Below are 13517 nucleotides of genomic sequence, written 5' to 3' on the forward strand. Positions count from 1 at the left end.
AATAACACAAAGCAAAGAAGTTAGCAATTTTTCACACATTGTTCTAGGCGAATTAATTGGTCATTGCTGGGTACTGAGAATTGCAGGGGCTGAATTTTAAATCTCTAATTTTAAGTGTCAGGGTGTTGTGAGCTACATAATTAAACCAGGAGTTTATTTAAATTTTTCAACAGCTTCCAGGTAGTTCCACTTCATTCATATTTGTTTAGTGATTCAAGTAGTTTTGGGGCATTATGTTATTTTCATTGAATGATTGATTGATTTTACAAAATCACTTGAAGCTAGACTTCTCTTATGTTAGTTTCAGTGTAGCTTTAACTCTTCTTCAAGTTTGAAGTAGTTTCAGTTGCTTTCACAGTAGTATCGGTTGTTGTCAACTAGGGCTGCCACGATTAGTCGACTAGTCACGATTACGTCGACTATTAAAATCGTCGACGACTGAATGAATAGTCAACACGTCGTTTGAAGCTTTGTAAGATCCCGAAAGACGCAGGAATAAGTAGTAGGATTTAAGAGTGTAATAACGGACTGAAACAGAAGATGGCAGCACTGCATGTACAAGGATGTCCCAGAATTCATAGCGTGGCCCAGCGCGGCCGTGCTCAGTTTCCAACAATGGCGGCTGCTAGTTAGTTTTAATATTACTGGGTCACAAAATCAACGTTTAACATATTTTCAGGCGGGAATGTAGCTGTGTAAACTTCAAATATCTGCTCAGTTTATCAAGACACCACATATTTTCAAAAGCGCTCCGACGTTTTCGGAGACGTCTGTTACCCACTAGCTCGATAGCTAGCCGGGGGCTAGGCTCACTAGACCCGGTTAGAACACCGGACTCCTGGAAATCGTTTTCAAACCCACCGCCATCTTTCGCTACTCAGGTTAAACATGATATATATTCACTTAGATAACTTAAAAATGTTATTGTTTGGCTTTTTTTCAGTATTTTATTTGTTCCTGAGTGAATCGGTTTGGCTGAGATTAAAGTTATAGTTTTTACACAGCTGAATAAATGTCAAGCAGACAACTGATTATCAGAAGTGTGAGATGGTGGGGTGGGTGCAGTTTTCTCTGTGGTGGGGTTGGGTGGACTGTCCTGGGCTCTGTGGGGCCGGGAGGCGCTGCTGCGCTGGGCCCCGGTCTGGATGGGCCTGGGCCCCCTTTCCCTGGTGGGTCGCGGAGTATGGGGGTGCCTACTGGGGTCAGCGGGGGAGCTGGCCCCAGGGAGGGGTCACTTGCCCCTCCCTTCCTTCCCTCCCCATCTCCAGCTGCCTCCCTCTTCCCGCTCCATCACAACCACCCACACATGCAGGACCTTGGAGTAGGGGTATGTCACCAGGGTGCAGAGGAGGCCCCCCCCCCCCCCCCCCTGTCCCCTTCTGGCTGCCCCTGCCTCAATTTTATCCCACAACTTAGACATTCACATTACTCACACTCTCATTACACATACATATAGGATCTTGGGGGTGGGCACGATACACGGAATCCAAAGTACCATCAGGGTGTACACCCCACCCCTGGCGTCGTTGCCCACCTCTCAATGTTAAATACACGTAGACATTGAGGGCCAGCAGGAGGGACCATGCGCTTACCTGCTGCTCTCTGGCAGGTAGCTCCATGCCCTCCTGGGTTTTAAATGCACCTTAGAACACACATGCATCAACACTACAATGAGCAGGTGGAGGGAGGTTTGGAGTCTTCTCTCACCCCCATTCTCTGCGACCTGCTGGAGCGGGGGGGCTAGGAGGAGGAGTTGGCCGTCCGACTGCGGTCTGGAGTGTGGGGCCTCCCTGCTGCTGCGGAGTCGGGGCGGTCTGCCTCCCCCCACCGCAGGGAAAAGGGTAACACCACCTGGGTCTGGGTGCAGTTCCCCCCCCTCCAGGGGCAAGGGTACCTAGACCCGGGGCTTAGAGTACGCTTGGGGAGTGTGATCGTGTGTACAGCGTCTCTTTATGTCTGTCTCCACGTTGGTTGAGTGTGGAGTAAGTGTATATGAGAGCATGAGGGTGGGAATGGATGTTTGTATCTGTGTGTGCCTGTATGTCTGTGTCTATATGTCAGGTTGGGTGTCAGGCGCCACCTCTCTGGGGACATCTTAGGCCCTCCAAGGTATGGAGGCCTATCTCCCCCTACCACCACTTCCCCTGCCAGTGGCGGACTCCCTCAGACGTCGGTGCGTTGGTGGTTCTTTGTGTCCGGGGGTGGGCGTCCAGGTACACACCGGCTCACTCCTTGGCGGCCGCTTATCGGGGCCTGGAGCCTGGGGCTTGCTCGGGCCACTTCGGAGGTGGGGTGCCCCCGGCCTCTCGGCCTGGGGCTCGGTCACTCAGGCACGGCTGGCTGCCGGCGGAGCTCACGGGCGCGTCACTGCAACTCCCCCTGGCTTCTGCTCCGCGGCTGCTGAGTGAGCCCTCATCTGGGACTCTCCTCAGCTCTTTCTGGGACAGTGGCGCGGCTGCCCCTCTGTTGGTCTTCCTTGGTCTCTTGTGTTCTGGGGGCCTCTGGATGTCTGGAGTTTTGATCTCCTCCATACCTGCTTCATGCCCTGGAGGACGGGGCTGTGGCCCCCCCACACCCTCTAGCAGATCATTACATGAAGGAACCTTTTAAAAAACAAAAAACAAGCGCGTCCATGCTCACAGGTGTACACACGGGTGATCACACACACAAACTACACCCTTTTTGGCTCCTACCTCAAAGCACACTGTGTTCTGTTGATCTTATGTGCTGCACAATAATGTTTAACATTTAGTATTTACTGTCATATTCCCATATATCATTGTGATGTTGTTTATTCTATTACTCTTGTTCTCTTCTGCTTGTTTTCTTTTTTCTTTCTCAGCAGGTGATCCAGGTGATTGATATATGCTTTTTTTTTTTCTTCTTTTTTTTCTTTTTCTGCTCATTCTGTTGGTTTTTGGTTTTTGCCCTTCTCCCCCGTCCCTCTTCTCAGCTGTTTCTCTTTCCCTCTTTCTTTCTCCCCTTCTTTCCCCCAGTCAAGTCTGTCCCATGTTCAATAAGTGAAAATAAAATAAACAATAAAAGGTGAATCAAATGGACCATTATGGCAAGGCTGGGATGGTCAATTTGGTAAAGTAAATCCGTTGGGCATCTTTCTTTGCCTTTAGACAACAATTCTGATGGCAAAAGAGCCAAACGGGACAGGCAAAAAAAAAAAAAAAAAAAAAAAGTGTGAGATGCTCGAGAATATACTCCGGTGTCCTGTTATATTTTAGATACCAAGGAGCAGACGGCTGAGTTTATTAAACTCCACCGAGACAAACTATCATCTTGTCTTTATTTTTAGTTAGCACATACCTTAAACACTTCAAGCTGTAAGCTAATGATAGTTATATAAGAGCAGATGCTGCTGGTGCAATAAGCTGTACGTTTTACGTTCAATGGATGCATGATCTGATTAGTCAACTAATTGCAAAAATAATCGGTGACTAGTTGACTATCAAAATAATTGTCTGTGGCAGCCCTATTGTCAACACTGCACAAAGTCTGATTTGGTATGTGGCATAAAAACACATTTTGTAGATTCACACATCTTTTTCTTTTCCTCTGGGTGTGCTGCTATTTTGACATTTTTGCAGATTTGACACTTCCCAATACTTCAACTGAATTTATTGCTCTTTTCTGCCAGACCCAGTTACCTTTTGCTCAAACCTAATTTTTATTTTAGCCCCTTCTTGCAGCGTACCCAACTCCTTTCTGGCACCTTGTTCCTGCCCCATTCTTTTACATCTGTTGGTTATATCCCACTTCTGCCGACACCTTCTGCCATTTTCATTTTATTGAATGAGTTCTGGCTAAGAGTCTGAGCTTATTCTCCTTTGTTGGATATACATTCATTTTCTTATAATTTGAAAAAGGATGAGGATGGCATGATGAAAAAGAGGGGAAAAAAGAAAGCATGATTCAGTCTAGTTTAGTTGACTTTGAAATCCACGAAGACTCATGGATGGAGTAAAGGGGTAAATTAAAGGACAAGGGAATAATTAGGGGGGAAAAGTTGATGAGGAACGATGGAGCAGAAGACATGTCAGGGTTACAGGGTTACCAAAAGTAACAGATGGGAACGAGAAGGAGAAAGATCAGAAATGTCCAGAGAGAAATGTAAGTTCAAAAGATCATGAAAGTGATGGTAGGTGTTTTCACTGTCTTCCTTCTCTCACCCCAACCGGTCGCAGCAGATGGCCGCCCCTCCCTGAGCCTGGTTCTGCCGGAGGTTTCTTCCTGTTAAAAGGGAGTTTTTCCTTCCCACTGTCGCCAAAGTGCTTGCTCATAGGGGGTCATATGATTGTTGGGTTTTTCTCTGTATCTATGAAGCGCCTTGAGGCGACTTTTGTTGTGATTTGGCGCTATATAAATAAAATAGAATTGAATTGAATTGAATTGAATTGAATTGAAAAGATTCTCATTACTAATAAAAAAACAACGAGAGAGGGGGAAAAAAGAAATGGACTAAAGAGCTGAGTGTTAGGGGTCAGGAGGAGAACATGTGACTCAAACAAAGGACATAGTGGAGCAAAAGAAATTCAGAGACACGAAAAGTGGGCAAAAGGTGTCTTGGAGAGAAAAGCAGAGACCTCGAAAAAGGAGAACACGAGAGATGAGTGGGGCGGAGGAGCAGCTTGACAGAGGTTAGCATGGGAGGGTGAAGAGTGATATATATATAAAAAAAAGAACAGCGGTGCAGTTAAAGGTGAAAGCCCTGGGGAGAGAGGGTGGGGGGTGCAAAAAGAGGTTGACAGAATAAAGTAGAGATGGAGGAGCCTTACGGTGGTGGAATGGAAGGTGAGAGACTGAGACCAAGTGAACAGGAGAGCCAGCCAAAGAAAAGGAGGGGAAAATGGGAGGAGAAAGGGGAGGGCAGGAGTGTCGGGGGACTGTCACCGTTCTTTCGCCTGTCACACACACAGATGTTCAGGGAGGAGAGAAGGAGCAGGAGGGGAGGATAGGGAAGAGAGCAAGGGAGCAGAGAAGGTCAAAGAAAGCGCCTCAGAGGAACAAACGATGGAGAGGAGAAAGGTGAGTAGCACTGAGAAAAAGATCAGAAGAGCATGAAAGGATGGAGAACAAGCACTTTTTTTTCCAGTGAAGCTTATTATTTTTAAAAGCTCTGTATTGCAAATATCAAGCTCCTTGACTTCATAATAGACACTTTATGTGCCCTTTTCCTCCAAAATACAAGTCAGCATTGAAGAATAAAGTAATGTTAAAAGGAAGCAAAAAAGAGAAAAAAACCCCTGTAAAAACTAATATGGACCGTGCAGATCAAGGTAAAATTTATAAAAATAAAGAACCTAATAACTTACTCTAGAGTGCATTGCTGTTTCTATTAAACGTGACTGAGATACATGATGTGCTGTGCAGTGATGCACAATTGAAGGTTGCAAAAATTGCTATATGGACAAAAGTATTGGGTCACTTACACATTACACCCACAGTGCCATGCTACAATAATACATATAGAGAAAAACCCAACAATCATATGACCGATTCTCTTTTAATTGTGACTAGTTCTTTTAAGGGCCCTAAAACTGGTGTTCTGAACTAAACAGCTTATTAGGAAGGATGAAATGAAAATATAATAAAATAAAAATGTCCTTATGCGGTGTGAGATTAAAGAGATTCAAAAAAGGAGCAACCACGAGTGACTAAAAGAATGCTGGAGTTTCTCCAAGCGTGCAAAACAAGGTTTGAGCTATCTGTGATGACACAGATAACCCAGTATTGTAGTAACCACACACAGCTGAAGTGTGTTCTGCAGCTGAATCATAACAGTATCACACTGATGGTGACCACTAACATTTACACACAAGCATAAGAGTCCATATAAATTCATTTGTAATCACATACACCCACTTCTTAAGATCTCAAAGAACTGAAGTGATGTGTCTGTTTGTGCGTGTGTGTGTGTGTGTGTGTGTGTGTGTGTGTGTGTGTGTGTGTGTGTGTGTGTGTGTGTGTGTGTGTGTGTGAGAAAATACATGACAATACAATAAAAGTCAATAAAAATCAGCCCAAGAATGTGGAGGGCACAGATACATGTACCAACAGCAACATACTTATTAAGGAAAGAGAGGGGGATATAATAGTGAGAAAATCACACCAGGAGGTGGCCTTTGGGACCCATCGCCAGAAGTGGATGCTTTCTGAGAATCCCAGCTAATGTAGTCGGTGTGGATCACGTCTCACACAGTTCAAAAAACCCCGGACTACAGTGTGTCATTAGTCCAGACCACAAGCAAAGATACAAAAGCTCCCTCTGGTTGCTTTGTACACCGAATCAGTGTTCCACCGCCTCAGCAAGTGTTGCACTGCTGTGTTTTCTGCTCTTTGTTCATCAGTGGGTACGCTGTCAACTGGATTCCCTGCTCTAGGTTTATATATTTGGACAAGCCATTGGTTTGTCCATCACTTCTTCCTGGAGTGTAAAATGTATATAGGTATATGCAGTGTGGTCATCTGTTTGAGTATGATAATGAAAAAGGTCATTTTAATTTTCCATTCCTAGAAAGGAAATATAAAATCTGCTGTTAATTACTTTTTCATGGGTAAATGGCTCTCGCAGTCACTCAGAGATGATGAACATAACGAATGAGGGGAAAGGGGATATTGCAGAGAAAAACTGGTAATTAAGATTTCTAAATAAAAGAGTTTATTTAGTGAAAGGTCAGAGTTGTGCGGATGTGTAATGGAGATGCAGTGTGATTGTGGAGGGATGACGAACAGCCGGTGATAGGCATTACATACAAGCAAACATGACAGTGGCAAGGCAAGCATCAAACAAGAGAACATCTCTCCTCTGTCTCGCTGACAGTGTGGGTGAATGTGGGGGTTGGCATGTGCACATGGCAGATTTCATGTCTTTGCATCCTGCTCAGAAATGTTTCATGGCGTCTTTGTGTGGCTTTATGTTTGTGTGCTCCGGCACCCGAGAGAACATGCGTGAGTGTATTTATCAAAGGTGCCGCTTTTGATACCAAAACCACATTAACAAAAAGTATAACGTCTTAATTAATTAGAATGCGAGGCCGCCGGAAAAAGGGAGCAGAGAGAAAACAGCTGGTTAGCCCTCTGCTAGTACTTCATCTTTCTGTCATGGAGCAAAGGGAGCGGATGGAGACAGAGTAATTTAATTAGGAGAGGACCGCCATTATCGATGGATGACTGCAATGGCTGGAGACATCAAACAAGTTTGCAAGATGACAGTGAAAAGTAAAGCATGAATAGGGAAAGGGAATGTGGTTAATTGTGCAGGAAGTCGGAGGAAAGTTGTGCTGCGGTTGTGACGTCCTTCATTCGAATAAGTAGGTATAAGAGTGGAACTTTTTCAAACTTGGAAAAAAAGTTGGAAAAGTATATACCAGGATGAGAAGAGAAAAAAATAGCTAATGAGGTTTGGGAAGAAAGAATAGACAGGCTGTGAAAAAGGAGTGTGGGATTGAGAATGTTACAGTAGAAAATAGAAATTGTATGGAGGGAAAATGACATAGAGAGAAAGACAAAGGGAGAGAGAGGATGAGATGGAGGGCAGGGAGAGACAAGGCGAAGGACAGAGGAGCACAGAAATAGAGGGATATGAATTAGAGAAAGGTTGAAAAAGAAAATGGAATGTAAGGATCAGTGGCCACGTGTTTGTGATTAGCAGCTAAATCTCATGCTTGGCCACGTTTGCACCGCGGAGCAACATGGCCGCACACATGTGCTCACACGCCTGTAGGTACATCCACCGAGGCATGGGTTTACTCATCTCTCACTTTTCACATAAAAGTGGCATCCATTGTTATCTTACCCTGTCTGAGTGTTTGTCTCTGTACAAAGCGCAAATACTTTTTAGACTTGTTTTTTCTGAATGACGGCTATGTGGGAATAACCCATTACCAAGTGTTGTTCCAGAGCGGCAGAGATAATGAGATGTACCCACATGGAAATTTGATACTTCTCTGAGATTGCATTGAAAAAAAAAAAAAGGAATCCAAAGTGTCAGTAGTTACACAGCTTCTACCAAATTATCAGTCATTCAGGCCTTATCACAGCTCGGTTACCATGTCCTCCCATCTTCAGCTTGTTCTCTTTTCCCATGCCTGTCTGTTCCCACTCTTTCTTTCTCTCACTCCACAGTGTCTTCCTCTTCACCCTCACCTCGACACATTTCCAGTCTCCATTGTCTTTATCCTATCCATTCCTCTTCTATTTTAACCTGTATCCACAGGGCATCTGTCTTCAACTGGCAGCACTGAACACATGCAGATCACAGCTCTTGTGGTTGCTATGTGACAAGTGCAAACCTATTTGGAGCACATCTTTTACTTTTTCTGGCTCATGGTCTGCTTTTACATCCAAAATTCCAACGACATAACCAGAGAAAGAACTGTCATTGGAATGTATGGCCAAAGCCCATAGTCAAGAGGTGTTTTAACTATTTTTATGACACAGAAGCAGGTTGCACAACAGAAAGCAAAAGTTTTATTTGGCTGCTGCAAAAAAGGTCTAAAAAGAAATACAAAAGTCCACAAAACACACCAATCCAAAAGGAGCATCAGCTGGGAAAGTTGGAGAAGGGCAGGGCTATATATATGCTACAGTTAGGTCCAGTGATATTTGGACAGAGACAACTTTTTTCATTTTTTGGTTCTTACGTACACTACCACAATCAATTTTGAATAAAATAATGTGCAGACTTTCAGCTGTAATTTGTTGGCTTGAACAAAAACATTTTTGGAACTAAAACATTTATTCAGGGGCACAAAAGTAATTGGACGAATTAAATAAATGAAAATAAAATGTTTATTTCTAATGGACATCACCAGGTGCTGGGTTTCCTGCTTTTTAATGTTCTGCCAGGCCTTTACTTTCAGATTCTGTTTGTTTTGGGGTCTTTCTTTCAGTTTGACTTATTTAGCTGGATTAGAGCAGACAGCATGACTCTGAACATCTCAGAATTCATTCAGCTGCTTCTGTCCTCATTCACATCATCAATAAACACTAGTGTCCCAGTGCCACTGGGGGCCATACATACTCAAGCCATCACACTGCCCCCACCGTGTATTACGATGTGGTTTGCTTTGGAGCTGTGCCACGCCTTCTCCATACTTTTTCTTGCCACCATTCTGGTAGAGGTTGATCGTGGTTTCATTTGTCCAAAAGCAAAATCCAGCCTAGCCTTTCTATTTGTGAGGCTTATGAGTGGCTTGCACCTTGCAGTGAACCCTCTGTATTTACTTTCATGGAGTCTTCTCTTTATTGTAGACTTTGATATCGATACGCCGACCTCCTGGAGAGTGTTGTTCACGTGGTTGGCTGTTGTATTAGCCTCTTCACCATGGAAATAATTCTGCGATCATCCACCACTATTGTCTTCCATGGATGTCCAGGTCTTTTTGTGTTGCTGAGGTCACCAGTGCTTTATTTCTTTCTCAGGATGTACCAAACTGTAGATTTTGGCACTCCTAATATTGCAGCAATTTCTTAGATGGGTTTCTTCTGTTTTTGCAGCTTATGGGTGGCTTGTTTCACCTGCATGGACTCCTCCTCTGACGATGATGTTTTCTGTTCACAGCAAAATCTTCCAAATGTAAGCACCACACTGTCATGGGCCTGAGTCTGTGACTCAGGGCTTTTGTATTAATGAATTATCTTGTGTTCTGGTGATGTTTTCTGTTAAGGTTTTCCTAGTTAGAATTTGGTGTTGTGCTCCCTCTGTTTAGTGTCAAGTCATCCCTGTCTGTGTGTATATTTCCTGTTTTACTTTGAAGTTCTGTGTCTCGTGTCTTGTCATATCAATTAGGATCTGCTGTGCCTCCCTCCTGTTTTGCCATTCCTCATTCCCTCCGTGTGTATTTATCATGTGTGTTTACCTGTGCTCGTTGTCAGTTCATCTGCGTTAGTTGGTGTTTCTCCGTCTCTCTGCCCTCAGCTCGTGTTTCTCCCTGTATGTTGTGTATTCCAGGTTTATTAGTTTTGCCCAGTTCAGGTTCGTGTCTTAGTGCCATCCTTACCACCCTCGTTTCTGTTTGTACTTCACCCATTGTAAATAAAATGCTCACTCGCAACAAGTCAGTTCCTGCATTTTGGGTCCTTTTCGCCCAGGCACCACACGACTGTCGCCGCAACCGTGACACACACATCAAATCAACTCCAGTCATTTTATCTGCTTAGCTGATAATGACATAAGAAAGGAATTGCCCACAACTGCCCAATAAATAGCCTTTGAGTCAATTGTCCAGTTACATTTGGTCCCTTTAAAATGAGGTTGGCACATGTTAAGGAGCTGAATCTCCTAAACGCTTCATCCAGTTTGAATGTGGATACCCTCAAATGAAAGCTGCGAGTCTACATATGATGTCCATGTCTATTATATAACTATAATTGGAAAATGTTTCAGTAAACAGGTAAAAAAAAAACAACTAAAAAAAAGTCAGTGTCCAAATATATATGGACCTAACTGTATAGACAAGACACAGGTGGAAGCAGGAAACGGATGAAAGCAATGAGGAAAAAAGAGAGACAATCACAAAGTTTGAGTGACAAAGAGAGTCAATAAAACACATGGAAATCAGTTATTAAATTCAAACTGGAGGTAACCAAAAGATAATCAACCAAAACTGAAACACTAAACAATATGACAAAGACAGAATAACACAGCAGGGATAGGAAATGGAGAAAGTAAAAAGAACAAAACCCAAACAAAATGGCACAGGAAAGCCAAGAAAATATCAGGACCATGGCCTTATTAGTATTAATCATGTCTATGTAAGCGGCTGTCTAATGCCCTGACGCCCCTTTTCATGTCAAAGCAAATGAGAAAACATTTACTGACCTCATTCCAAGTTAACCTTGGGCACAACGAATTTGAAATAAAAAGTAATTTTCTTCAGATGAAACTTTAAACAAGACAGACGGGGGTGTTAAGCAAGCATGGTCTGCAAAAAGATTTGATATGAGTTGCATCACAGAAAGTGTAGATGCTTGATGCATAGCAGCAGCTATGGGCTGGGCTCTGATTTTGACCATTTTATTATTCAGGGTCACACATGTTTTACAAGGGTTACTCCAGCAGTTTCAAATAAAATGAATGCACACTGTATTTTACAACTGTTTAATATTTTATCAAACGAGTAGTCAGTCTTTAAAGTGTTTTCTGACCTTTTTTAAACATGTATGTGGTTGAAATCTTAGAGCTGAAGAGATGTGAAGAACTTTTCTTTTTCTACACTTCATTAGCTGTCATCTGGTCTTTCTTCATGTCTACCTGTCTCTTTTTCCCCCCGCACGTGTCTATCTAGACCAAAAGGTTTTTGGCTGCAAGAGAAGCTGGTTCACCTTTTCGTTTGTCTGACGTCCTTGAGTTTCACAGGGCCTGGCACATTAACTAACACTAAAGGGAGACAGTTGGGGGGTGGGAGCATGGACATTTGGGAGAGGGTGAGGGGTGATGGTGAGAGAGAGAGAAAGTCAAGACTATTAGGGGAAATGAGAGAGATAACAACGGCAGGAATGTTGGAGGTTGAAAAAGGGAAAAGATGGAGGGAGGTAAATGTGAGATAAAATGGTGAGACGCAGAAATTGCAAATTAAAAGAAGACTGGCAAAGGAGGAGGCTGTAGCTCAGGTGCTGCGTATATTTCTTGTCTACCAATGGGAAAGCTGGGGGATTGAGCTCCAGATCCTCCTGTCCATGTGTCTAAGTATCCTTGGGCAAGATACTGACACCCAGGTTGCCCCGATCCATCCATCCAAGTGTGAGTGTGTGAATGTTAGATAGAAGTGCTTAGATACAGATAAAAGCACTGTGTCAATGCTAAATAATTGAGGAGGAAGGTGCTGTGTAAGTGTTAACAAAAGAAAGACAAAACAGTCTTTTCTGACTGTTTTTAGAATGCAGAGGCAGAACTGTCCCTGCTTGATTTATGTAAGTGCAAAAAAAAAAGAAAGTAGAAATACAAAACAAATCTAGCATCACGCCACATCTAATAATACATTTCTAAGAAAAATGAACTAAAGCTGTTAACAGTCAATCTTTTCTGGTTTAAATAAGATGCAATTTTGTTAATAACATAATGTGTTAATTAAAGGATCTTAAGTGACTCTGTTTTATAAGTTAAGTAAAAAAAAAAGGTCTAGCACTATAATGGAACAATTAAGAATACAGCAATGTTCACAAGCCCATTCATGTTTAGTCATTTTGTACATAAAGGCACACAAATACATACTGTGCCTATAAAAAACTAATAAAATGTGTCATCTTAAAATGAAAAAGCAAAGTAGGAATGACCACCAGGATCCTGGTAACTGGCAGGCTTACACAAGATAGCTGCCTGCTGGAAAATCACTATGGCACCATCTAACTCCATCTCTCATTCACACACACATCTACAGGACTGTGCATCGAAAATTGGATGCACACACCCGACGCGCACATCACTATAACCTAAAACTCTAATAGCTGTCAGCGTTCACAGCCCAATGTGCTTAGCTTAAGATGATTGGTGTGTCCCATTGATTTTGTGCCTCTGCTGTTCCATGGCACTGGGAGATTGGAGTAGATTGGATTATCAGCACATACTCATGTCACTGACGGCAAATTTGGCTGCCAAATGTAACGGCTTGAAGGAACCCCTCCTTATAATATGTGTAAATGTGTAGTGCCGTCCTGTTTTTGTCAATACAAGTGCTTTGAAATGTTTGTGTTCCAGTGAAAGTGCGAGTGTTTAATGTGTGGACTTGTTTTTGTCATGCCTCACAGGGTTTCTGTAAATGTGAGCATGAGTCATGTAGAAGCTAAATTGGCTTTTCGCTTGTTTTCTCATTCAGTGCATGTTTTGTCTGTAAAGAAAATCACTGTAATTCTAAGAATATGTGCAATATGGATGACTCTCATGCATCTTTGCTTGAATATGTATATTTTTGGGGGGAGTTAGGGTTTGTATTTGTGCATTATGTCTCTAGTATTGTGAATACTGATATGCCTTCCCTTTCTCACGCTGCCATATCTCAGTCAACATTACTCTTTACTCCTACTGGTAGATGACTTAATCGCTTGTGCCCACCTTCTTTGCATAAGCAACAATTACTCCCTACCACTGTTGATATTTGCCTAATTTCATTAACATTTCCTGGTCTTTGGTCTCCACGTTGCTGCCAGTTTTCATTTTCATGTATGACCTTTAGGAAATCAATACTGATTTGACCATTTTCATTCACAATCAAACCAATTTCTCACTGGATGCTTTTCTTAGATGGCAACAAACAAACAAACAGACATACGTTCATAGCAAATACAATTTCCTTTGCAATTCTGCCACTTTGTGGTCTCCATGCTTACAGAGTGATGATTACTTGGTAGTTTTAGCCACTGATCACTTTTAACTCAATATAATCTTGGCACATTTAACACAAAGTCAGCAGCTGATGGAAACTGTTTGTTGTTAATCACAATGGTGGCTCAATATGCCAAGGACTCCTGATGTGAAAAATGAAGCTTTGCCAAAAAGTGAGGTTCTA

The 13517-nt window shown here is 42.7% G+C and overlaps 1 protein-coding gene across 2 annotated transcripts in view; it reads right to left on the reverse strand.

Moving 5' to 3' along the window:
- cntnap2a (contactin associated protein 2a) overlaps positions 1–13517 on the reverse strand; it is a 413013-nt gene that overhangs the window by 231555 nt on the left and 167941 nt on the right. The gene's annotated exons all lie outside the window — the stretch shown is intronic.

The sequence above is a fragment of the Aulonocara stuartgranti genome (genome assembly GCF_965226115.1).
Source record: "Aulonocara stuartgranti genome assembly, chromosome: 9".
NCBI classification, from domain to species: domain Eukaryota; kingdom Metazoa; phylum Chordata; class Actinopteri; order Cichliformes; family Cichlidae; genus Aulonocara; species Aulonocara stuartgranti.